This window comes from Talpa occidentalis, unplaced genomic scaffold (genome assembly GCF_014898055.3).
Source record: "Talpa occidentalis isolate TD23 unplaced genomic scaffold, MPIMG_talOcc4v2.1 talOcc4.4, whole genome shotgun sequence".
Lineage (NCBI taxonomy): Eukaryota > Metazoa > Chordata > Mammalia > Eulipotyphla > Talpidae > Talpa > Talpa occidentalis.
Window position 1 is genome coordinate 91,710,389 of NW_023604295.1, and position 25,503 is coordinate 91,735,891.

The following is a 25,503-nucleotide window of genomic DNA, read 5'->3' on the forward strand; positions in this document are numbered from 1 at the left end:
CTGTTTGCGCAAGGGGTTAAGATGCAATCTATGAAGCTGTCTGCAGCCTCTGCAGCATGAGTTCGATCCCAGGCCGGCAAGAGAGCAACCCACATGGTGCAGCAGACCTCTCCTGACTCGCTGCTCCCCTCAGCAGCATATTTCAGTCAATCTGCCTGTTCTGTTCCCCACTCTGTCTCTAGCAAATCTTCTCACCCCCGACACCTCTGGCCTGTACCCCAGCTCTTGTATGCATAAATAAATAAATCTTTAGGAAAAAAAAAAGAAAATTCAAAAAGAAAATTCGAGCTTAAGCAATAAAGGGTTTCACTAACCAAAGTAATACTATATCATGCAAGAAAAGTCATGTGTTTTTCTCAAAAGAGAAGTCACTTATTTATTCTTACTTTTTCATAATTAAAATAAGTTGACTATTTCATTCATCTTAAATAGTAAATATCTGGAGGATTATGGATTTGCATATCATTAATAAAAAGATTGTAAATCACCTGAGGATAAGAGACACAATAAAAAGGAAAATGAGATACATAGATGTAGAGATAAGTGACTTAAAAGTATAAATAAATGCACATCGATATATGTGTATATATAGGTATTATAGATACACATATTTATGCCTAATATATACCCATACATAAAATTGGTGATATAGATATCCATACATAAAATTGGTGATACTGAATATGCAGGAAAATATTTATATGAAAGAACTTGAGGCTCTCACTATATTATGCAGAATTCATTGTAAACAATGCCTGAAAGTTTGAAAGTAATTTTGGTCCTTAACTGTATAAACCTATTGGAAAACTTAAATAGCATGAATAGACCTTTTTAACAAATCTCTTGCACAAATCTCTTCCAATTTTATTGACATTTAAAGTATTTTTTAAAAATTATTCCTCAAATCTTTATTGGCAATGTAATTTTATTCCTCTTCTTCCTCTTTACTTTCTCCTCCCTTTCCTTCTTCCTTTCCATCTTCTATTACTGCCATCATTGTCATCATGCCACTATAGATAGGTGATAGATTGATAGCTAGATAGATAGATAGTCATACACATTTTTTCATAAATGTAGAGACTAATAGATTACAAATTACCAATCTTCCTTACCTTGTTCTACCACTTATATTCCTTGAAAATATGCACACACTAATACAAAAATACTTTAACTATCAAAGTTACAGAGAAAGTAATGAGCTTGTCAAAAATAATATCCAGTTAAGGCTTTTTTTATATTAGAACCTAAATAGATTAAGGAATTATTCAGAATAAGCTATTTTTTAAAAGATATATTTATTTATGCATAGAAGAACTGGCATGTAGGCCAGAGGTTGGGGGAGTGAGAGGATTCACCAGGGACAGAGTGGGGAGCAGAACAGGCAGATTTACTGAAATACACTGCTGAGGGGAGCAGTGGGGGAGATAGAAGAGATCTGCTGTGCTGTGTGTGTCAGCTCCCTGGCAGGACGGTTGAACTCATGTTGTCCTGGCTGGTGATAGCTTGATTGTGCTGAGACTTTAAACCCTGTGCCACCAGGAAGGCCCAGAATAAGCTATTTTGAGTGAATATCAAATAAACAATTTAGTAATGTTTTGTTTTAAAATAAAATGTTACAAATCAGTTATTATAATTTAGAAAACAAAGAAGACACTGAAAATTATACTCGGGTAGATACAAGATTGTAATCTATAAATTACTACTCAGGTTTGGCAATACTAATTTCAACCAATCCACTTCTATAGTGCAATGGATAGGAGTAAGGAGTTAGAAGAGTACAGTTAAAAAAAAAATTAAGAATTACTGAAAACCATTTGTGGCAACATAGAACAGTTAAAAAAAAAAACTATTAAGAATTACTGGAAACCATTTGTGGCTACACAGAAGACTAACTGTTAGGAAAAACTACTCCTAATAGCACACACACCAAAAACTTTTTGGCAGAATACTAGAATGAATGAGTAAATAAATAGATAAGTATTATTTTATGAACATCATTAAGCTGAGTTGACTTGTTCCAAATAAGGGAGTTGGTGGGAAGGGGAAACAAAGCCTTACACTATAGGAGAAAATAAAGTATCACTATCAAGAGACATTATCTCTGGATATTGATGGTCTCCTGAGAAGAGGACATATTACTCCTAAGAATTGAGAAAAATGAAAGCTCTGATTAGAAACACTTGCACACAGCTCAAACAGTTTACCTTTGGAAGAAGAACAACAACAAAAAAGAACTGAATAATGCCATGAGTACATTCACCTTTTATCTTTAGTTCTTAGTGGAACAGGACTAAGGGAAGAATATATGTTCTGAAACCTAGCTACAAGATAATATACACATCTCGATATATCTACATGATTATTAGTTGTTTCCTGGACTAAAATGTGAAAGTACAAAATGTTTTCATCTCTGAATTCCAAGTCTGGCAAGTATATTGCCCCAAATCAATAGTGCATTTGTATGAGGACAAAGCACTCCTACCTCCTAAATAGATAGCCATACAACTCTTCGGTTTCCCTTCTAAGTAATATTTCTCCTTCACCACATTTTGTGAAGCTGAAAGCTCTTTTTTAATGCACTAACATATACTTTTCTACTCCTTCCTTTTTAATCTTATATGCTACCATCAAAAGTTACAAACATTTCTGTAGAATTATTCCTGAAATACAGGGGTCATAATTGGCAAGTTTGTAAGATTTTAAGCTCAAGCTCACTTTAGAGTTTTGTCCTTTATCCTAAGTTTTAAGTTTTTAGGAAAATCCAAAGAGATGCTGGATAGATTTAGTTACCAAAATAATGTGATTAAGCACCAAACATGACCTCTCACATTTTTCTATCTGGAAATCATTCCTTCTCTTCATCTTAACCTGTTTGGCTGTTCAGGCAGAAAATGAGAACTTCTATAATCAAAGGAAAGTGGAAAGAATGCTAAGTATTCATAGAAGAAAAGAGATATTAGTGAAAACTGAAAAGGAGGACATAAGAAAAATACAAAACTGTTGGAAGGGTTATGCTAAAAGTTAAAATAAGTTTAACAGAATTTACCCTGTCTTGACAAGTAAAAATATACAGAAAACAGATTATATGCTCTGTCTTTAAATTTAGTTCCAATCTCATCTCACATGGTAGAGCTTCCCATATGTCATTTATTTGCTCAGAAAGCAGCTTTAGAGTTTACATAACCTGACAGTGATTACCAATAGTATGTCAGAGTGAGAAAAGGAGAATATATAATGGGTCATGGTGTCTCTCTGGGAGAAAGGTAATATCTGAGATTTGGGAAGGGGTCTCAGAAAATGGAAGGGGGTGATGTGTTAATATGGAGAATGTTTCTTCCCTGATAAATACTAAGTTTTGTGTTGGCACAAACTATCTACTGCCTCACTCACAGAATATTGCCTGAAACATTGTGGGCATTCAATAAATATTTTTTTGAAAAGTACATGGTTATACATTCCTGTTGAGGATTTACATCTTAAGGAATGAAATGTTTTAGCTGAAGTTGAAGGAAAGTGATCAACTTCACACATCAACCAATTTACCTATTAAGATACCTCACTATTAATGCTTTTTTAGTATTCATGTCACACATGTTACTCTCTAGGAGAAGATATATTTCTCCATCCAAAGGCACATGTGTTTCCCTAACTCTCCCGGTTGGAGAAAACGTGAAACGTGGGGAAAGTTTTTTTTTTTTTCCTCTATGAAATATGAAGGAAATAGGAGAAAAAATTCATATTCTATCCTGAATCTCTTTTGTTGTGAATGAACACTCTAGCTGTACACCACTATTACAATCAATTCATGGGAAAAACAGTTGGGGGGGTGTGGGAAAACTGTTTGGTCAATGGAACTTAAGCTGCTTAAAGGCTATCAGAGCCTCTCTGAGAATTTCACATTTTCAGGCATCTAAATGAACTGCATTTTTTTTTTTATATATTTGTGTTACGGTGATAGCAAAGCATGTTTATTACTTGTAGGAAGCAGGAAGGATTTCAAAATTAAGGTGCTACAAAGAAAGTTATAGGGGCGATTATTTTTGTCTGCAAAGAAAGATAAAGCCCCTCATGATAGTTAATGAAGAAATTTTCTTTCCAAATTATGAAAAATATGATCTCCATAGATTGCTTCCATAAGGAATAATGTAAGATGACTTCATTTATATTCTACATCCTACCTTGTTCTGAAAAGGATTAAAACATATTTATAGTGACTGTAAAAGTATCTTTCTATCATACCATTGATATTAGCTGTTGGAAGTAATTTTATCAACATTACCACTATTCTTTCATTGCAGCCAAATGCCAGGTCTGCAGTGAAGGGTGAACTGAAAGAGATTCTGAAATGGAAACTTGAAATTTCACCTTACAGAGGTGATTGGGGTAAAATTGAGTTGGGGTCAATATAGTAGATTTTTGAATATGAAACTCAAATTAGACTATTTAGTTAATTCTATTAAAACCCTTGCAAAAGGCAATGGTAATTTAGATTTGAAGTAAAGGAAATAAAATACCAAATAGTTTAAACAAATTCTGTGAGCCATGAGATGAAATGAAGATAAATAAATGGAATAAAATATTCAATAATCATGTGTCTATGACTATAAACATATTTTGTCTGGCATATTAGTCAAAACCTGTTAATTCTGATAATTTTTCTCTGAGCGCCTTAAGGAAATTATGCATAGGATATGTGACATAGGTTACTAAATAATGGTAATGAACACACCAGATATTTGTCTTAATTTAAAGTCTATGTTACAAATATATGCTCTGGAAACTGATTAAAATGGAGATATTCAAACTAATTGTGACATTTATCTTAGAAACTTCATAGTACTTTTCTCCACTGCTTTAATAAAAAATGAAAAGATCATCTATATATTGTTATCTCCTTCAATAACGCAATATGTTTATAAAACAAAACTGATGGTACCGTGGGAATTAAATAATAATCAAACCTTATACTTAAATTATCATAATACTCAAAATCTTACCATATAGGGCCTCCCCTGGTGGCACAGCGGTTGAACACTGGGCTGCGAAGCTGCCCGAAGCCTCTGCAGTGCCGGTTTGATCCCCGGCTGACGGCGAGGGTCCCACATGGAGCGTAGACCTCTCCTGCCGCCCGCTGCTCCCGTCAGAGTGTACTTCGGTCCTTCTGCCTGCTCTGCTCCCTGCTCTGGCTCTGGTGAATTCTCTCAACCTCCCGCGCTTCTGACTGTACCCAGTGCTTGCATAAATAAATAAATAAATATTTTTAAAAAATCTTGCTATATAATAAGAGATATTTAAACAAATACTTATAGAGTTTGAAATGAAGAAGTATGGCCAATAAGAGCCAGAAAGTGAGGTTAGGAGTTCTTCAAAAGATTAGTAATTTTTCAACTAAAGAGTGGGTAGAAGTGTGATGTGAAGATACAAGTTGAGTGGAAGAGGTATAGAATTAGGAATGAGAGAACAGTGGGAAAGGACAGACTTCTTTTTCTTTTCTTATTAGTTTTCTAAATTCTTATTTTAATTTTTGGTTACATTTTTGGTTTTCCATATGTGTACATGTTCCACTCACCCTTCACCAAAACTCAGATGTCAATGCCCTCTTGCTTTCCTTTCTCCTGTTCCTCTGGTAACCATATTCTTTTACTGAGTTCAAGATTTATTCCTGGCCTCCCTGGTGTCGCAGCGGTTGAGTGCTGGGCTGCGAAGCTGCCCGCAGCCTCAGCGGCGCTGGTTCAATCCCCGGCTGCTCCCGGGCCACTGGAAGAAGGTCCCACATTGTGTGCAGACCTCTCCTGCCGCCTGCTGCTCCCCTCAGCACTGTACTTCAGTCCTTCTGCCTGCTCTGCTTACCACTCTGGCTCTGGTGAATTCGCTCACCCTCCCGTGCTTCTGCCTGTACCCAGTGGTTGTATAAATAAATGAATCAATCTTAAAAAAAAAAAAAAAAAACATTTATTCCTACTGTATTTTGTCTGTGTAGGTTTTTGTTTTGTTATGTATATTTCACAAGCAAATGAAACCATCTGATATATTTCACTTTTTAAATTATCTCAACATAATCACTGCAATGCCCAACCATTTTGTCCAACTGATTTTGTTTCATCTTTTTTCACAGCTGTGTAGTGTTCCATTGAGTATCCATTCCACAATTTCTTTATCTATTCATCTCTTAAAGGGCACTAAGCTTGGTTCCATGATTTGCTGACTGTGAAAGTGCTGTTATGTACATAGACATACATATTTTCATGTTAGAGATTCATATCACTTGGATAAAGACCTAGCAGAGGTACTGCCTGATCATGCAGAATTTCCACTTTTATCTTTTTTATTAATTTATTTTTTATTTTTTATTTTTCATTTTTTTATTTTAAAATTTTTCATTTTTTACATTTTTTAGACAATATTTGCTTCCCCCCCACCCCCTTATATTGAGTCCCCATAGAATCTCCTTCCCCAGGGCACCCATGGACCATCACTACAGTCCCCTGTGCTCCTCCCACCATCCCTCTCACCCCTCTCCTCCTCCCCTGCAGTATGTCTCTGGTTTATAATTGTCTGTTTTTGCTTTGTTGTGTTTTGTACTGTTATTATAATATTTTTTTTTATACTGATGTCTTATTTGGTTCCCCTATATTCCTGTTAGAAGTGAAACCATCCGATATTTTTCTTTTTCCTTCTGGCTTATTTCGCTGAGCATAATTCCTTCTAGCTCCATCCATGTTGCTGCGAATGACATGAGTTTATCTTTTTTGATTGCTGAATAATATCCCATGTGTATATATACAACAGCTTGATCCAGTCATCTATTTTTGGGCATTTGGGTTGTTTCCAGGTTTTACCTATTGTCAATAGTGCTGCAATAAACATAGGTGTACAGATGCTCTTTTGAATCACTGTTTTTGTGTCCTTTGGGTAGATCCCTAGGAGTGGAATTGCCGGATCATATGGTAGCTCCATTTTTAGTAGACTGAGGAACCTCCAGACAGCTTTCCGCAATGGTTGGACCAGTTTGCACTCCCATCAGCAATGTAGGAGGAAAAAATCTTTGCACTCTATCCAACTCATAAGGGACTAATCACAATGATATACAAAGAACTCACACCACTTTTATCTTCTTGAGAAATTTCCTTACTACTGGGAATGCACTGTCTTGTATTCCCACCAACAAAAGATAAGAGTTCCTTTTTCACCACAACCTTGCCAACATTTGTTGATTCTATTCTTTTTTTTTTTTTTAAGATTTATTTATTTATTTATTTATACAAGCACTGGGTACAGTCAGAAGGGCAGGAGGGTGAGAGAATTCACTAGAGCCAGAGCCGGGAACAGAACAGGCAGATTGACTAATTACACTGCTGAGGGGAGCAGCTGGCACAGCAGGAGAGATCTGTGTGCCATGTGGGACCCTTGCCTGCGGCTGGGGATTGAACAGGTACTGCAGATGCTGCGGGCAGCTTTGCAGCCCAGCGCTCTGATTCTATTCTTTTTCACATGGATCATTCTCACAGGGGTGAAGTTATATCTCATCATGGTCTTGATATGCATTTCTCTTATGATAAGTGAAATTCAACATTTTTTCATAAATCTGTAGGCCATTTCAATGTTTTCTTTAGAAAAATGCCTATTTAGGTCCTTTGCACACATTTTAATAGTGTTGTTTCTGTTTTGCTAGAATGTTTATAAACTTTGTACATTTTTGGAGAAATGCCTCTTGTTAGCTATATAATGTGCAAATCTTTTCCCCATTCTCTACATTGTCTCTTTCTTTTGTGATGTTTTTCTTTTGAGGAACACTTTTTGGTTTGATATAGTCTGAATTGTTTATTTTTGCTTTGTTTCCCTTGTTGTTGGGGTTGAGTACCCAAATACCTTTTTGTGTTAGAGTTCCCTGTAGCGTGCCCCTTGTTTTCGCTCAAGTATTTCATGATTTTGGTTCTTACATCCAGATCTTTTATCCATTTTGAATAAAATTTTAATGGAGCTGGGCCTCCCCGGTTGCGCAGCGGTTGAGCGCTGGGTTGTGAAGTTGCCCGCTGCCTCTGCAGCACCGGTTCGATCCCCGGCTGCTCCCCAGCCACCGGAAGAGGGTCCCACAATGCACACAGACCTCTCCTACCACCCGCTGCTCCCCTCAGCAGTGTACTTCGGTCCTTCTGCCTGCTCTGCTCCCCGCTTTGGCTCTGGTGAATTCTCTCACCTTCCTGCGCTTCTGACTATACCCAGTGCTTGTATAAATAAATAAATAAATCTTTAAAAAAAAATAAAAATTAATAGAGTTAAATATGGTTCTTGTTTCATTTTTTGGCATGGCTATCCTTGTTTCCCAGCACCATGTATTAGAGTATATTTTCTCTATTGTCTATTACACCTTTGTTGAAAAAAATTCCATATTTATATGTATTTATCTCTGGGATTTCTATTCCATTAGTCTGAGGCCATTTTTTTTACAGTACCATACTGTTTTAATTACGATTGCTGTGTAATATGGTTTGAAATCAGAAAGTATGATACATCCATTTTCCTTCTTTCTCTCAGGATTCCATTAACAATTTGAGACCATTTTTGATGTCATATAAGTTTTATATTTTTTGTTCTATTTCTCTGTAACAGGTCATTGCTATTATGATAGGTATTGCACTGAACCTTTAAATTGCTTTAGGTATATGACCATTGTAATGATGCTAGTTCTTCCAATCCATGAGTATGGGGTATCTTTGCATTTTGTTGTGACTTATTTCCTTTAACATTGTTTTACAGTTTTCAATATGTATGTCCCTCACTTCATGCATTTGCTCCCAGTAAATTCTTTTCAACATGATTATAAATGGGGCAGTATTCTTAATTTCCCTTACTCTGACACATTCTATTCTGATTCTATTGATACTGGTTTCTCTCTACTTTGGAAACACAGCTAAGGTTTGTCAGTTTTGCTTAAGTTTTAAAGAACAAACTCTTGGTTTCACTTATATTTTGTACTGTGTTTTTTGTTTTCTATTTCATTTATTTCTGCTGAAACTTGTATTATTGTTTTCCTTTTACTGGTTCCTCTATGCTTTTGTTCATCTTTTTCTTGTTCCTTCACCAGTAGTGTTAGATTGTTATTTTGAGATATTTCTTTTTTTTTTAAATGTAGTCCTGTATTGCTATACACTTCCCACACAGAACTCCTTTGAGAGTATCCCATAGTGTCTGATAACTTGTTTTTCCATTTTCATTAGTGTATATATGCTTTTTATGATTTCTTCATTGACCTAATGTTGTTCAGAAACATTTTTTTTTCTCCTAGAAGCATGTTTTACTTTATTCCAGGATTCCTTTTGTGGTTAACTTCCAGTTTTATAGCATTGTGATCTGGATGCTTGATGTAATGTCTCTTTTGCATATTTCTGAGATGTGTTTAACATATGTTGTATTCTTTAGAATGTCCCATGTGCACTAGAGAATAAAGTGTATTATTTTCCTTTGGGAAGGAAAGCTCTATGAAAATAATCCAATATAAATGTAATATAGATGTTCTGACACTTCATTTGAGGCCTTAATTTCTTTGTAAATTTTCCCTCTGATGACCTATTCCTTCATGCCAGTGGTTTGTTGATGTCTTGGACAATTATTGTATTTCGGACAAAATGTTTTAAAACTATTAATAGTTGCTTTATGTAACTTGGTATTCCAGTGTTTGGTGCAAAAATATTAGCAAGTTATTATATCTTCTTGGTTAATTTGTTCCCTTGATCATTATATGTTGTCCAACTTTGTCCCTAATTACCTTTTTTAGTCAAAAGTATAGTTTATCTGATATGACCATAGCAAATCCTCTTCACTTGATTTTAAACCAACCTTTTCTTTTCAGTTTCTCTTTCAGGTTTAAATGGGTCTCTTGTATCAATGGCTAAATGTTTTTCACCCACATTGTCAGTCTATTATGCCTTTATATTGGTGAATTCAGACCATTCCCATTGAAGGTGAGTATTGATATAAACTTTATTATCAGTCATTTGTTTTTGACCTTTGATTGTTTTATTTTTCTATTGTTTTTCTATTTTTTTATAATTTTTTACTTTTCCATTTGTTTCTCTGCTTTTTCTAGGTGAGTATCTTTGGTATTTCTTTCAATTTCTTTGTTTCTTCAACCATGGGCCTCTAATTCTGGACTTTTGGTTAGTGGTTACCATGTGGGTTTTACTTAAATTCCTATGTCTGAAGTCTTCTATGAAGTGGTGCCTGCTCTCCAACATTTAATAGATAGGTTCTGTCCATTTCTCTCTCCTCAATATTTTGCTGTGGACCTATCATATTCTTGCTCATGCTTCTGGCTTTGTATCCCTATTGTCATTTTGCTTAGGAATTTGTGTTTAGTTTTTTTTTTTTTTTCTTACAGAAAGAAATTCTTGTGACATTTCTTGAAGGGCAGATCTGTTGCTGATAAACTCCATAAGCTCTGTTTGAGAAAACATTTACCTTCAAACTTGAATGATAATAATTCAGGGTAGAGTATTACCCTGGCTGGCAGATCTTGTCTTTTAGGATTGGTAACACTTGTTTCTTCTCTCATCTTTTCTATACAGTGTCTGGGGTGAAGTCTGAGGAATGTGAACTTGGGAGCCTTTGTATGTTACTTTTTCCTTATTTCCTGCAATTTTCTTTACCGTTGATGTTTGAGACTTTGGCAATTATGTGCCTAGATGTAGGTCTTTTTGTGTTTAAAATTTCAGATATTTTCTTTGTCTCCATATTTAATTCATTCTTTAGGTGTTGGAAATTCTCAGTTATTATTTCTTTGAATAGGGTTTCTGCTCCCATTTCTCTCTCTTTACCTGCTGAGATCCCAATTCTTAAGATGTCGGCTCCTGGGGTTGTGGGCTGATCCCCACAGGCTGTCTCCTCCACATGAGGTCTTGTCCCAGCTGCTCCTAGACCTTGTTCACCTCCTGTGCTCCTGCAGTGTCTTTAGCTCTTCCAGAAGCTCTGGAACTTTGGTCACCACCTGTGCTGCCATGGCGCCTTGTAGGGTAAATAAATGTTGGGTTTTTCTGCCCTCCCACCATTAGGATTGATGATGGATCCCTGCAGTCCTGAATGCATGCCTGATGGCGGGCACCTGGAGTGGGGCGTGGGCATACATAGGCAGGTACACCTGGGCTGAGATGGGGCCTATATGGGTGGCGTCACGGGGATGCCAGTAGAGACCTGAAAGAGTCAAGATTCGCTGGGGGCTGAGAGGCCTGCTAGCCTCCTGGCCAACCCAACACCCCTGCCTGCTGTGTACCTGATAAACTCAATAAAAGCCTGAAAAGCCACCAAAGGTTCTAGGACTCCACTTTCCCCCGTGTAGGGTAAGGAAAAATGTTAGGCTTTTCTGATCTCCCGCCATCAGGATAGATGATGGATCCTTGCGGTCCTGAATGCATGCCTGATGGCGGGTACCTGGAGTAGGGTGTGGGCATAGGTAGATGGGATTCACCTGGGCTAAGACTGTGCTTTTAAGGGCGGCATCACGGGGATGCCAGCAGAAGCTGAAAGAGAAGCCGAGAATGGACAGAAGCCAAGAGAGAAGCAGAGAATGCCGGAGAGCCCACATAGAGTGAAGACTTGCTGGGGGCTGGGAGGTCTGCCAGCCTCCCTGCCCCCCAGCACCCCTGCATGCCGTGTACCTGGTAAATCCCAATAAAAACCTGCAAAAAACCACTGAGGACTCTGACGCCTCCTTTACCCGGTCTGCTGGATCCTAGAAAACCTGCACAATGTCCAGTCCTGCCCCCTACACCCCATCTGCTTGGATCACAGATATCCTGCTCTGCTCCTTCCTACTGCTACAAGCCTCCAGTGTTTCCTAGATTCCATCTGCAAAGCTGTCTGCACAGAATCATCCTGCCAACCTAGGTATTGAGGTAAGCAAGTACAGAGTTATGGGGTGGGGGGGGAGGCATGAGGGCACAGAGGCTGGCAGGCCTCCTGGCCCCTGGGGAATCTTAGCTCTTTGGGCTTTCTCTGGCGTTATCTTGTGCTCTCTTCCTCTCACAGCCATCACTTGTCCTCTCCTAGCTGTTTTCCGCTATAGCTGCCATCCTATCGTAGCAGTTCTCTGTGTGTTGCCACCTTATAGCCTCAGTCTCCATGCTCAGGTGTGCCTACTCACGCATGCCCACAGCAACTCCAGGTGTCCACCACCAGGCATGAGTACCCCAGCCCACACTTCCAAGCACCACTTGCATTTAAGGCCACAGGTGATAGCCACAGAGTCCAGTGGCACCAAAGCCTGACTATTTCCTTTACCCTGCAAGGACTAAGTTGTGCTTGGTAGTTAGGAGGTACTGCACCCGAATGTGTGACACCTTGTTACTATGGCACCAACAATGGCTGTTGCTGCCTGCCCCACCCAACCTCTATGATGCTTTATGGGGCTGCAGTATCTGAGCCCTATTTTTGTTTTCCCAAGGCATTTGTGAGTTATAAGTCTTTCTCTCAGCTTTGGGCTTTTTATGGCATCTGGCCTGGCTCCGTCAGGTATATCTGATCTCTTCTGTGTAGAGGGTGAGGATGTTGCTTTCAGTGCCCAAACCAACTATGGAGTTTCCAATTTCCCAGGTCTGGTGTCCATAGAGTTCCCACTGCTCTGGGTAGGATCAGCCCACTCACATTTCAGCAAAGTTCCCTCAGGGAATTTCACAATGCCCTGGGCTTCCCCATTGTGGCTTGTGTTGTTGAACCATAGACCTTTCTGCTTGCTGGGATATCCACTCTCCTACTCATTCTTAGTTTTGCATTCCCTGATCGTTCACCTCAGATGCCACCAACATTAGTTTGAGGTCTCCATGGGAAAGAACTGTGACTATAGATGGAATGGAGCAAATGGATCTTCCTAAAACTAAAAGTTTTTTTTTAGGGGACAAGGTGATCTTAACCTCTATTTCATCGTTTTGTTGATGGAGTCCTTTATAGATATTTATGGGTTGGTAAACACAATACTTGAGCTGAGATGATAATGTAGCTTTCAGTGTTCTAGAAAATAGATGGCCTAAGATACTGTGTATACTTGCTGGAAACCCAGACAGAGGTTCAGGTCAGCATCACACATATTTCAGAATATAATCAAAAGCCACACCCATTTACCTTCCAACCAGACTCTAACAATGATATCATCAAGAGTGCCAGAATGTCAAGGAATATAAGTTTATAGACATGTGGTGTTTATGCTATCTCTAGTAAACTGTTTTAGAGAACATTAGTGAGTATAATTTGATGTGACAACTAGAATAAGGATAGAATTAGGGTCTCAGAGTCTGCGTGAAAATGAGTTAAGGGGAGACAACATTGGGGATAGAGGAGGGCCCAGATCTTCTTAATATATTCTTATTGTAGTCCCTAAGAGGGAACTTTTACTTATAAGAACACATTGTCGTGGAACACATTTATCTTCAACCTATTATTCATTTCAATGGAGGTGAATAATGATTGACTCTTGTTTCTTGTGAGTTGTGCAGAAGCAATGCAAACTGTACTCACTTGTTCTTTTGCTCAGCGCCGGTTCGTTCCCCAGCCTCCAGCAAGGGTCCCACACACACACACACACAAAAAAAGTGACAAAAATTTCAAAAAGAAATAAAAAGAAACCATTCTGTTAAATATTCTCTTATTTTTAATGTTTAACATATTTTATTTTATATAATTCTTACATCATTTTTTCATTTTTGCACAATGTATGCATTTTCATTTTGGTTATATTCCCTATACAATTGCACCCCCCTTATTTTGACCCTAGTCCTAATTCCTCTCCCCCACCCCCGTAGTGTATCTCTGGGTCTCTGGTTTATAGTTGCTTGTTGATTTTGATTTTTTCTTTATTATGATTAGTGTTTTTCCTGGTCTCTTATTTGGGTTTTTTTAAATTCCTGCTATGAGTGAGATTATCCAGTATTTTTCTTTTTCTTGCTTATTTCACTGAGCATGATCCCTTCCAGCTCCATCCATGTTTCTGCAAATTACATGGGTTTATCTTTTTTGATTGCCTTATTTTTATGTCATCAAGTAGCATAACTGACATTTTTAACTCAATTATTGTTCTTAAATTTATATGCCTAAATTCAATAGCTCTTATGGGAGATTGTAGGCCAATCCTTTGGTATTGCTGTGAATAGCAAACTCACGAGTCTATATATCAATCCACTTAAGTCTTTGTTTTAATTACATACAACATATTTATGATCTCTTTGATGCCAAATAAGCACTTTGAAAGTCCTAAGAGAAAATCCAAGCATCTGTCTGCTCTAAAAGTAATGACATCAGCAACAGATGAATAGTAAAGAACTTCTGCCAACTTAGAAGTAGTATGTGGATGCAGACAGAACATATGAAGACTCAGAGGAATATTGTTTTATCACAATTCATTGTGGATATATCTAATTCAATGTGAGACTTCCCCCACACTGTTCAACCCAATAAGATAATGTATATTATTAGAATAGAGCCAACATCTACAATACTATTTTGTAGTTTCCAGATGTATTCTTAGAAAGATAAAACTAGCTTTAACAGGTACCTCATCATGATTTGCAAGGTTCAAAACTTGGAAATATGAAATAGCAGATGAGTTTCTTAACCTTTTACCTTGGAACTCGGGTTTAGTAATAAATGACTGTAGTGCAGCCACATATGAAATCCACTATGCTTTGGTTCAATTTATTGAAGCTTAAAGGTAGAATTTTAATAGAATTTCAAAAACTAACTCAGACAAATATTATACTATAATGTTGCTTGTACGTGTTATGAGATTTCTATGGTTGCACTAACAAAATACAAAAGACTAGATGGCTTCAACAACAGAAGTGTTTTTTCTTACAATTTTGGAGACTGTAAGTCCAAGATAAAATGTTGGCAGGTTTGGTTTCTCTGTCCTTGGTTTGCAGTGGCTACCTTCTCTTACTGTCAATCCATTCGTACTTTCAATTGTGCACACACATTCCTGATGTCTCCTTTTTTCTTAAATGGAGACAAATCTTATTAAAATAGGAAACTATCCTTATGACCTCATTTAACCTTTATCTTTTTAATGGTCCCATCTCAAATAGAGTCACATTGAGAGTTAAGGTTTCAATCTAAATATAAATTTTATGTATACAAAATTTAGTCCATAATATTACCTCTTTTACAAAGTGAAGTATTTATAATTTATTAACAATAAATTCATTATATTTGGTCTCAAGTTCAAAGCTTTAAAATATCAATGATTATTTATAGCAACAATGAGAAATAAAAGTCACAAATTCAGGATTTGTTAAGAATAGAAATAATATGCATACAGGAACTGGGGTGCAGGCCAGAGATGCAGGGTGAGAGGATTCACCGGAGACAGAGTGGGGAGCAGAACAGGCAGATCTACTGAGATACACTGCTGAGGAGAGCTGCGGGAGAGACAGGAGAGGTACTATGCCATGTGTGTTGGCTCCCTGGCAAGGGATTGAACTTGTGCTGCAGTGGCTGCTGATAGCAGAGACTTAACCCCTTGCGCCACCAGGGAGGACACCTATACAATATAGTTTCTATGTGGATATACATTTTCAGCTTACTTGAGTACATACCCAGAAGTGCAATCACTGTGTTATATGGTAAAATTGTGTTTAACTTTGTGAGAAATGGCCAATCTGTCCTCCAAAGTGGCCATGCCATTTTTCATTCACACCAGCAATTAAAAAGCGTTTCTGTTGTTGGGACTCCCCTAGTGGCGCAGCGGTTGAGCACTGGCCTGCGAAGCTGCCCTCAGCCTCTGCAGCGCCGGTTCGATCGCCGCCTGCTGGGGAGGGTCCCACATGGCACGACAGACATCTGCCACACCTGCTGTTCCCTCAGGAGTGTACTTCACCTGTCTACCTGTTCTGCTCTCCGCTTTGGCTCTGGGGAATTCTCTCACCATCCCACGCTTCTGACTGTACCCAGTGCTTGTATAAATAAATAAATAAATCTTTTAAAAAAAAGTTTCTGTTGTTCCACATTATTGTTAATATTTGATGTGGTCACTGCTTTGAATTTTAACAGCCTTGGAGGATATTGTTGTTTTGTGTTGATTCGTTTTGTAATCCCCTAATAAAATAGTGTTTTAAACATATTACACATATTTAGTTGGTGTATTTATGGTGAGAAATCTACTATTTTATGGTAAGAATTCTATTCAGATCTTTGCCTATTTTTTGATGTTTTCTTATTGTTGAGATTTAAGGGCCCTATGTATATTTTGAATAAAGATTCACCATTAGATAAACTTTTGCAAATATTTTTAAAAAAGAATAGAAATAAGACACAAATAAAAAACCAGAAATGGAAATTTCTAATTATTCTCTAAGTATTATTATATTATTTAACAAAAATAGTTAATGCAAAGTTCCTACATATCAAAATATAAACATAAAATTAACATTATAAGGAGTAAATATATTAAGGGAGATGAAAAAATTGGCATAGGCTAATAGTAATCCACCTTAATTATTCTAAAGCACACTAAGTATGGGGTTCTGTGGATAGAAATAAGTTAAGCTGCACAAGGAGTAATTTTTGTGCATGTGCACAAAATGCTTTCCAAGCATATATGTATATTCTCTTAAAGTTAATGATATTCAATCTCATTTTAATCCATTATTGAATTTATAGCAGCATTCTGTCTTTGTTATTTTCTTTTTCAGACAAATGATATTCAAAAGACCCTAATAATATATGGCAGTTTGCAAGCCTCATAAATATGCACAGGTAAAAAAATGAAACCTAATAATCTTTGGGAACATTGAAGTCCAAATAGCTTTATAAAGGCAATATAAAACTTGGTGGATTAATATGGTCAATGAAAATATTTTAGAAATTGTGGGACTTAATGCAGATTATTGATGGATGCATTGGAGGATTCATAATTTTATAATAGAGATGAATATACATGAGCATAACGGTGTAGTGAAAACATTCACCCTCACCTGATTTATAATGGACTATTTGTAAGAGTAGAGTAATTGGGCCAAAGTTTCATTGAGGAAAAAAAATGATCAAAGCCTTCAATACTCAATGACCTGAGTCAAATCTTACCCTGAAGAAATGGGTATATTAAAAGAATTTTAGCAATAAAATGCCCAAAACAAACAACTTATTAAAGATCATGTATCCACTCCTTATTTTCCAGTAACAATGGACTAATTTTTCTTCCAGGACTATTCCTATGAGTCCTTTGGAAATGTGGCATTTAACTTACCCTCCAAAGTCCAGGCATAAGCATTGAGCCCAGGGCTTACCAACTGATAATATCCTTGTGGCCGGAGATGAATTCTTGGCCCAGTTAAAGCCAGTATGACAGCACGAGGAAAATCTATGGAACATTTGGAAAGAGATAATCTCATTATCCTAGATTTTAGAGTGCGTGAAGATCTAAACCTCACTCACATGAGATGCTTAAAGTCACCAACAGAGACTGCTTGAGAAAGAAGATGGAGAGACATAGATTACAGGTATTGCTTTTGAGTGCCTTGATACATCTGTTACTAAATATAATTTTGCCACAGTAACATAAAATTATATCAGCTAATAAATTATCTTTTTTATTTAAATCAGTTTTCAGAATGATCCCTGATATTTGCAATCATCGGATGTCGTTTTAACTCACTCATAAAATGAAAATGTAGGATTGTGACCAAAACAAACAAACAACAACAACAACAACAAAAAAAAAACCCCACACATAACTGAAACCCATGGTCTGTAACTATGGGAAGAGAATACTCTTAAGTGTGTGTTACTCCAATGATTTACCACTGAAAAAGGAAAACATTTCCCCAGCGGGGCACTTTCTTTAGAGAAAATGATGGGTGGAGTACAGAAACCATGGAACCGGGAATTTGTTTAACAGACAGCATTGGAAAGAAGAATAACCAATCTCATAAAACACAGCTAAATATGGGACCTGGACCAGGAGCCTAGGGAAGGTGATCAGTCATAAATTTATGGTGGAAACACAAAGTTTATTATTGAGAATATGGTTTTTGTATCATTAGAATCTAAAAGGGACCAAAGAAACAACATCTTGAAGAAATCTAAGTGCTTGAAGAGTAATGTAGTTTCTTGCACATAAGAAAGAAACATAAAAACATGCATGATTCAGTGCATTCAAATTTATGAATTTGAAAAGAAAATAAAAGAAAAACAAAGCACACACCAGGAAAAAAACCTCTCTGCCTCAGTTAGGCATCACTGTAGCCTTTAAAATACTTAGAGTGTGCCTTAAATCACTGACATTATCTTCCCTAAAAATTCATAAGCAAGCCTCTAGGCACTAACCACATTTCCTAAGTCTCTGTTGACAGTGTTGCTAAGTATCTGTTGACACTGTTGAATCACAGAGATATAAGATATGAAATGCAAGACTTCTCAGCGCTAGGCAACTGCAAGCTCACACAAATGTGCAGAAGAAGAAGAAAAAAGATAACAGTGGAAAACTGAACACTCTTGCTGACCAGCCAAGCTCATTTTCTTCTGATAGCCTTATAAAAACCCTATCTGAATATTCAAGATGGTTTCTTTAGGATGTGAGTCTTCATCTCCTCAAAATAATTATTTTCTAAAAAACCTCGCTTTCCTACCCCCCCAACTCTTGCCTCTCATATTTAACTTACTGGTGGCAGGTGGCTGAGCCTGGTGTTTTGTTGTTTGTATTAATTCATCTTTTTTTATCTGTGACATTAAATAACTTAATAGAATCTGATAATATCTATAAAATGTGCATTAAATGAATATTTTTGCTTTCTATTGCTAAACCAATTACAGAGCACATTTTAACTCAGGCTTCATATGAAAATTTTAAATTTAAAGTCTATTAAATGATAGGCTTAAATTGTATATTTCCAAAAGAATTTTGAAAAATAAAGGTACTACTATTCACAAATTATCTTCAACTATACTGCTGAAAGCTAGCTGTTTTGTGTACCACTAATCTGATAAGTCAGTTAAAAACAATCTGTATTGGCAAAGGAAAAGACTTAAGGGATTAAAATGGAATCACTTACACCGGAAAAGGAAACTAATGGAAAGACAAGAGCATGGATACCACTGGCTTCCTAGATAATTTGTTCCAGTGTCAAAGCTGAACCAGCAACATTGATATAGTTAAAATCTCTGGGTTAATAAAAGAACAGAAAAATAGAAAGGGGTGTGTGTGTGTGTGTGTGTGTGTGTGTGTGTGTGAAAGAGAGAGAGAGAAAGAGAGAGAGAACACAACAGATAAACAAGAATGGACTGAGGAAAGAAAGCATTCATTGTTGCAATATGTTATACATCTATATATACATAAACTTTATATATTGCAGGTGATTGGAAAATGCTTGCTTAAATGTAGTCATAGGTAGATAGAAAGTTTACTTTCCTGATAATATTATATTTAAGAAAAATTATTTGGTTTGAAAATGCTGACATTCTCTCAATCACCAAGCATATCTTTTTTGGATAGTTGTATCACAGAATAAACATAAAAATGAAAAAAAAAAAGTTGATTCAGGTATGCCTTGAGTTGTAATATTTCTTTTCATATTTCAACGTTCATAGTAAAGTCGATCTACCAAAAATATTGTACTTCTGAAACAATTGACTCTAAATGGGAATAATTTCTTGAGAAACTTGAGTTAAAATAGCAAATAAATTTCTAGGATTAATATAAACCTTAGCCAATACATTTGCCTCTTGTCTTAAAGGCAATAGTCAGTGTAAGACTTTTCTTATGTTGTCAAGCTTGGCCAGAGTGTAGAGATAGACAAAACTAATTAGTTGGAAATTGTTTTAGCTTTAAAGCTATTTTTTCATGCACTGTGAGACTAATCCATAAAATAAGTTGATTGAGTCGCTGGGGAAAAGGACTGTGTAATGCCCACATGTAACCATTGGAGCTCTAACTTCTAGTTTTCTTGATTTTCTTCAGATCAGGTATTCAGGATAACTTATTTTTAGCAGATTCAGTATTTCTCTTAATGTTTGAAATAATTTGGGTTGAAAGCATTAAGGTAGTTCTTATGTAGTAAAGATAACAGATGGCATTCTACTTTCAATAAAACTATAAGGAAGCAAAAGCAACAATCATAGGTTAAGGGAAGAGAAATTAATTACAGGAGATACACATAAACACCCCTTAGTGGTTGGGTGTGAACCAAGAATAATGATGTGATCCCTGCCTCATGTACCAAATTCCTCAGGGCAATGATGATGGGCTGCCTAATGCTTAATGAAATATTTCTGTTGCTTCTGAGGATGCTGATAAGATCCTATGGCTTGCTTTAAAATAAGAACAGAGGAGAGAACAATTCCTCCAGAAATATCAACAGTCTTGATTGACCACCCCTAGACTGCCTGGTGCCCCTGAGAATGAAGACATACTCCTCAATCCTGCATGTTCCCACATTCCTTACTTTCCTCTATGTCTTCTTGCATTTGCCACTCCAGGGGCGATTGAGTGTAGGCTCTGCTGTCCTCCCAGCAGGGCACTACTTGCTCATAAAATGGGTCCTCCATGCTCTCGTGGCTCAGAGTTTTGCTTTCTGATTGTGAGCAATACAACCAGGTTAGGTTGATAACAAGAGTAAAATAAGAAGTTGCAGTTTTATTTTTTTTTAAAGATTTATTTATTTATTTATACAAGCACTGGGTACAGTCAGAAGCGCGGGAGGGTGAGAGAATTCACCAGAGCCAGAGCAGGGAGCAGAGCAGGCAGAAGGACCAAAGTACACTGCTGAGGGCAGCAGTGGGCGGCAGGAGAGGTCTGCAAGCCATGTGGGACCCTCACCCGGTGGCTGGGGAGCAGCCGGGATCGAACCGGCGCTACAGAGGCTGCAGGCAGCTTCGCAACCCAGCACTCAACCGCTGCGCCACAGGGGAGGCCCAAGAATTTGCAGTTTTTAATAGAGACATTTTATGTGCCAGATACTGATTAGTACCCTTATGTCCTTCCAGAAATTTTTTTGGAGAATGTGTGTGAAATAAATGAAAGCCAATCAGAAATAGCTCTATTTTCAGGAAATGGACTAGAAATTTTGGAAAACATGTCTAAGAATAATTAAAAACTGTGAAAAAGGGATTTAAAAACATTTTTGACTGCATAAAATTTAAGAAGAGAAAGAATAATAAGATTAAAATTGAGAGAAAAGAAAACCTAACTCAATGAATCCAGATTTGGGAGCATAGCAGAGATAGTCAAGAAGCTGAGAAGAACTTTCAACAGGTCACAAGAAAGACAAGAACTGTAGTTGAGGTCAGTCTGGATTGGGGAAAAGCAGCTAAAACTCAGATTTGAGGTTAGGACATCAAAGATCTTCCTCTAAGAATAAGGAGTAAAAGTGAAAAATTGATCTTGGGAAGGACTGAAGACTGCTTTCAGTTAAATATGGGAAGAGTTGGCTGCCATCAGTAGAAGAAAAGAATCAATTAGGTGAGTTTCCTGTAGCTCTTATGGGACTTGGACTATGTTAGCCCTAATCATTTCATTCCTTATGTCTTTTTAGTTTTCTTTGGTACTTAAAAATTCTTTAGTTGTTAGGATTTCATTTAATATGTGTTTCTAATCTGCTACTCTTTCATTCTTTTTTTATATATATATTTATTCATTTAATTTATTTATACAAGCACTGGGGTACAGTCAGAAGCGCGGGAGGGTGAGAGAATTCACCAGAGCCAGAGCAGGGAGCAGAGCAGGCAGAAGGACCGAAGTACACTGCTGAGACGAGCAGCGGGAGGCAGGAGAGGTCTGCGCACCATGTGGGACCCTCCTCCAGTGGCCAGGGAGCAGCCGGGGATCGAACCGGTACTGTAGAGGCTGCGGGCAGCTTCGCAACCCAGCGCTCAACCACTGCGCCACCGAGGAGGCCCTACTCTTTCATTCTTAATTCCAACCATTATACTATTTAGGTCTTGAAATTCCAGAAGAGTATAACACATTTCTCTTATTTGCTCATAAAACCAACAGACATAAAAATCAGTAAGTATATAGAATATTTGAGTAACACTATGAAACAATTATATCTAATGATCATTATTCCTCATTATAATTCTCTGACGTTTGTCCTATTATTTGTCTCTCCCTTATTTCACTTAAAGAAAATATTAGGTAGAGTTTAAAGAGGTTAATGCACTTGATTATTCAGCTAGTGAATGGTAGAACTAGAATGAGAAACCTAGGCCCATATTCTTGCCTTCTACAACATCCTGCTTGCCAGAGACACATGTGAACAAAGTAGGGATATAAATTTGTTTCATAACACTTGGGTATAAATAAATGCCATGGTTTTTTTTTTTTGTTTGTTTGTTTTTTACATCAAAGCATGACTAACTTTGAACTTCTTCATACAATGAAAAAAAAGTTCCTTCCTTGTCCACCTCAACCACTTTTTCTTGGATATCTGCAAAGAAGTTTCTACACATAATAGTAGGAATTTTACTTGGGGAAGCAAAACAATATGGGTCTGGTAGAGGGAACGTCTATGAATGTAGGACAGGCATTGTGGAATCACAGAGCATGAATCCAGAAAGCAAAAACCTGCAGTGTAGCTGGATCATAAGACCAGAGAGGAGTAACAATAAGCTGAAAAAGAAGGCTGAAACAGGGAAGATGAGTGGAACCATTAATTGGGATCACAATGATCCCTTATTAGGGAGCTTTGGCTTTTTTCTGTAAACACTGGTTTCCAAATTTTTCATAAATGTGGAACCTCTTTTCACATCATTAACCATGGTAAGCTCAGTGTTCCTACATTGTTTGTACAATATACCCTCTTAGAGGGAACTAGCTGCCCTTATTTCCACTGAAAAAACAGTAGTAACTTATTCTTCCCTCCCCTATCTTCCAACTTCAACTACCTCAATAATTATTTCATTAATAAGCATGGAAGCCATTCAGAAGACTGAGTTTTTTATTTTTCTTCTTTGTTTTGTTTGAGCAATTTGGAAAGGTGATTTTTTCCTTTATTGTTAAAAATGCTAAGGACAGTGTAAACTGAAGTTCCTTGCAACCATCTTCCCTTCTATACTGAGAAAGCATTACATTTAAAAAAGCCTTCTATACTGAGAAAGAATTACATCAATGAAGAAAGAGAAGCAGAGGTCAAAGAAGACAAGAGAAGGTATAAACTTAAACTTTAAATCTCTAAATTTAGTCATTATATAGAAAGTCCTACCCTGTCAATATTTGTGACACAATCTTGCAAATGTGTCTTAGGCAAATTATTTTTTATGACAATGTAGAAAATGTTTGATTTGTGGTCTCTGTATAATAAAATTATTAATTATCTTTTTCAGCATCAAGATTCCATGTATTGGAATTAAAGGTATAAGCCACAGAAATAGTAGGAAGTGAAAAAAAAAGAGAAAAAGTAGGAAGTGAAAAATTCATGACAAAGGTAAACATAATGGTTATAACGGACACTTACCATTGTTACCAATTAATTTATCATGTCAAAAAAATGACTGAATTAGTTGAACTACATTAACAGACATATTCAATAAATATTTCCTGTATGTTTAAAAAGGAAAAACATCTTCAGTTAAAACAAACAAAAAAAGCTGGAAGATTTAGGAGAATGTCGTTGCAAATTATCTAAGCTCTTTCAGAAATATTTTTTAGTTCATTTTTTCTACCCCCTGCTAGTCTAAATATATATAACTTTAACTTTTTTAAAATTCAAAATTAACATTCTATGAAATTATCCATTTTGAAAATTCAAAGTCTGACAGATGCCTCATTTCTGAGGAATTGAGATGCTCAATGTTTTTGATATTGTTCTCTTTAATTTTCTAAAGGGGAACAGATGTTCTCTGGACAAACTAGGTATGCATTTACAGAAGTCTTTCATTTATAAAAATAAATTTATAGAATGAAAAACACCCAAATTTAGAAAGTGTTATAAATAGAATTAAACAGACAAAAGAAAGCATTTCAGATGTAGAAGACGCAAATAAATCACCAATTTAAAAAATGAGGACACGCTACAAGAAATACCCAAATCAATTAGAAGAGGAATATTAAGAAGTGGAATCTCACAAGGTAAGAGAGAGAAATGGTAACAGAGAAACTATTCAAAGAAATAATAAGGCAGGACTTCCCAAACCTAAAGAGTGAATTAAATATGGATGTCCAGGAAGCAGGGAGAATGCTGAAATATTTAAATATTTCATTGTCAAACTACAAACATCAAAGTTAAAAAAAGATTTTGAGCAAGTCAAGGGGGAAATAACTTTTTAAAAAAAATACTTTATTCATACAAGAATTGGGGTGTAGGCCAGAGTTGCAGGGGAGGGTAAGAGGATTCACCTCAGACAGAGTGGGGAGCAGAACAAGTGGATCTACTGAAATATACTGCTGAGGGGAGCATCAGACAAGAAAAGAGAGATCTGCTGCACCATGTGGGTCAGCTCCCTGGCTGGAGATCAAACTCATGCTGCAGTGACTGGTGATAGCTTGATAGTGTTGAGACTTTAAACCCTGTGCCACCAAGGAGTCCCACAAGGGGGAAAATAACTTATAAAGTCTTTCAAATTAGGATTCCACAGGATTTAGCCAAGGGACACTCTAGAGAAGATAGGAGTAGAAGTGTTCACAGTCCTAAAAGTAAAGAATGCACCACCTTGTGAAATTATTCAAGTATGAAGTGAAACAAAGGTTTTCCCAAACAGAAGCTCATGGAGTTTTCTACCATCATACCTGCCCTTCAAGAAATGTTGCAAGGATTTCTTTCTATAAGAAAAATAAAAAGAAGAAACACAAATCCCTGAGCAAAGTAACAATAGGAATGCAAAGCCAGAAGTATGAGCAAGAATATGATGAGTCAATAACAAAACATTAAGGAGGAGGGAGAAATGGACAGAACCTATATATTAAGTGTTGGGAAGCAGGCACCAGTTCATAGAAAACTTCAGACAAAGGAATTTAAGTAAAACCCACATGGTAACCACTAACCAAAAATCCAAAATAGAGGCCCACAGATGAAGAAACAAAGAAATTGAAAGAAATACCAAGGAAAGCCTTCCAGAAATAGCAGAGATAAACAAATAGAAAAAGGAAAACAATAGAAGAATAAAACAAGTATTAAAAACAAAATGACTGATAATAAACAGTTTATATCAACAGTTACCTTAAATGGAAATAGTTTGAATTCACCAATAAAAAGACATAGACTAACAGTGTGGGTGAAAAACTTTTAGCTCTCAATACTTTGTTTACAAGTGACCCTGGTGGCGCAAGGAGTTGAGCACCGCACTATGAAGCAATCTGCAGCCTCTGCAGCATGAGTACGATCCCCAGCCAGGGAGAAACCCACATGGCACAGCAGACCTCTCCTGTCTCTCCCATTGCTTCCCTCAGCAGTGTATTTCGTCAGTCTGCCTGTCCGGTTCCCCACTCTGTCTCTGGTGAATCCTCTCACCCCCACACCTCTGGCCTGTACCCCAGCTCTTGCATGCATAAATAAATAAATCTTTAAAAAAAAAGTTGGAGTAAGATCATACATG

The 25,503-nt window shown here is 36.9% G+C and overlaps 1 long non-coding RNA gene across 1 annotated transcript; it reads left to right on the plus strand.

The window, feature by feature from the left end:
- Positions 1-12,459: 12,459 nt before the first annotated feature.
- Positions 12,460-18,697, plus strand: LOC119256920 (uncharacterized). Its single transcript, XR_005127923.2, has 4 exons — positions 12,460-12,504; positions 16,671-16,734; positions 17,182-17,477; positions 17,581-18,697. It is a non-coding gene; the product is annotated as an uncharacterized LOC119256920 (long non-coding RNA).
- The last annotated feature ends 6,806 nt before the right edge of the window (positions 18,698-25,503 follow it).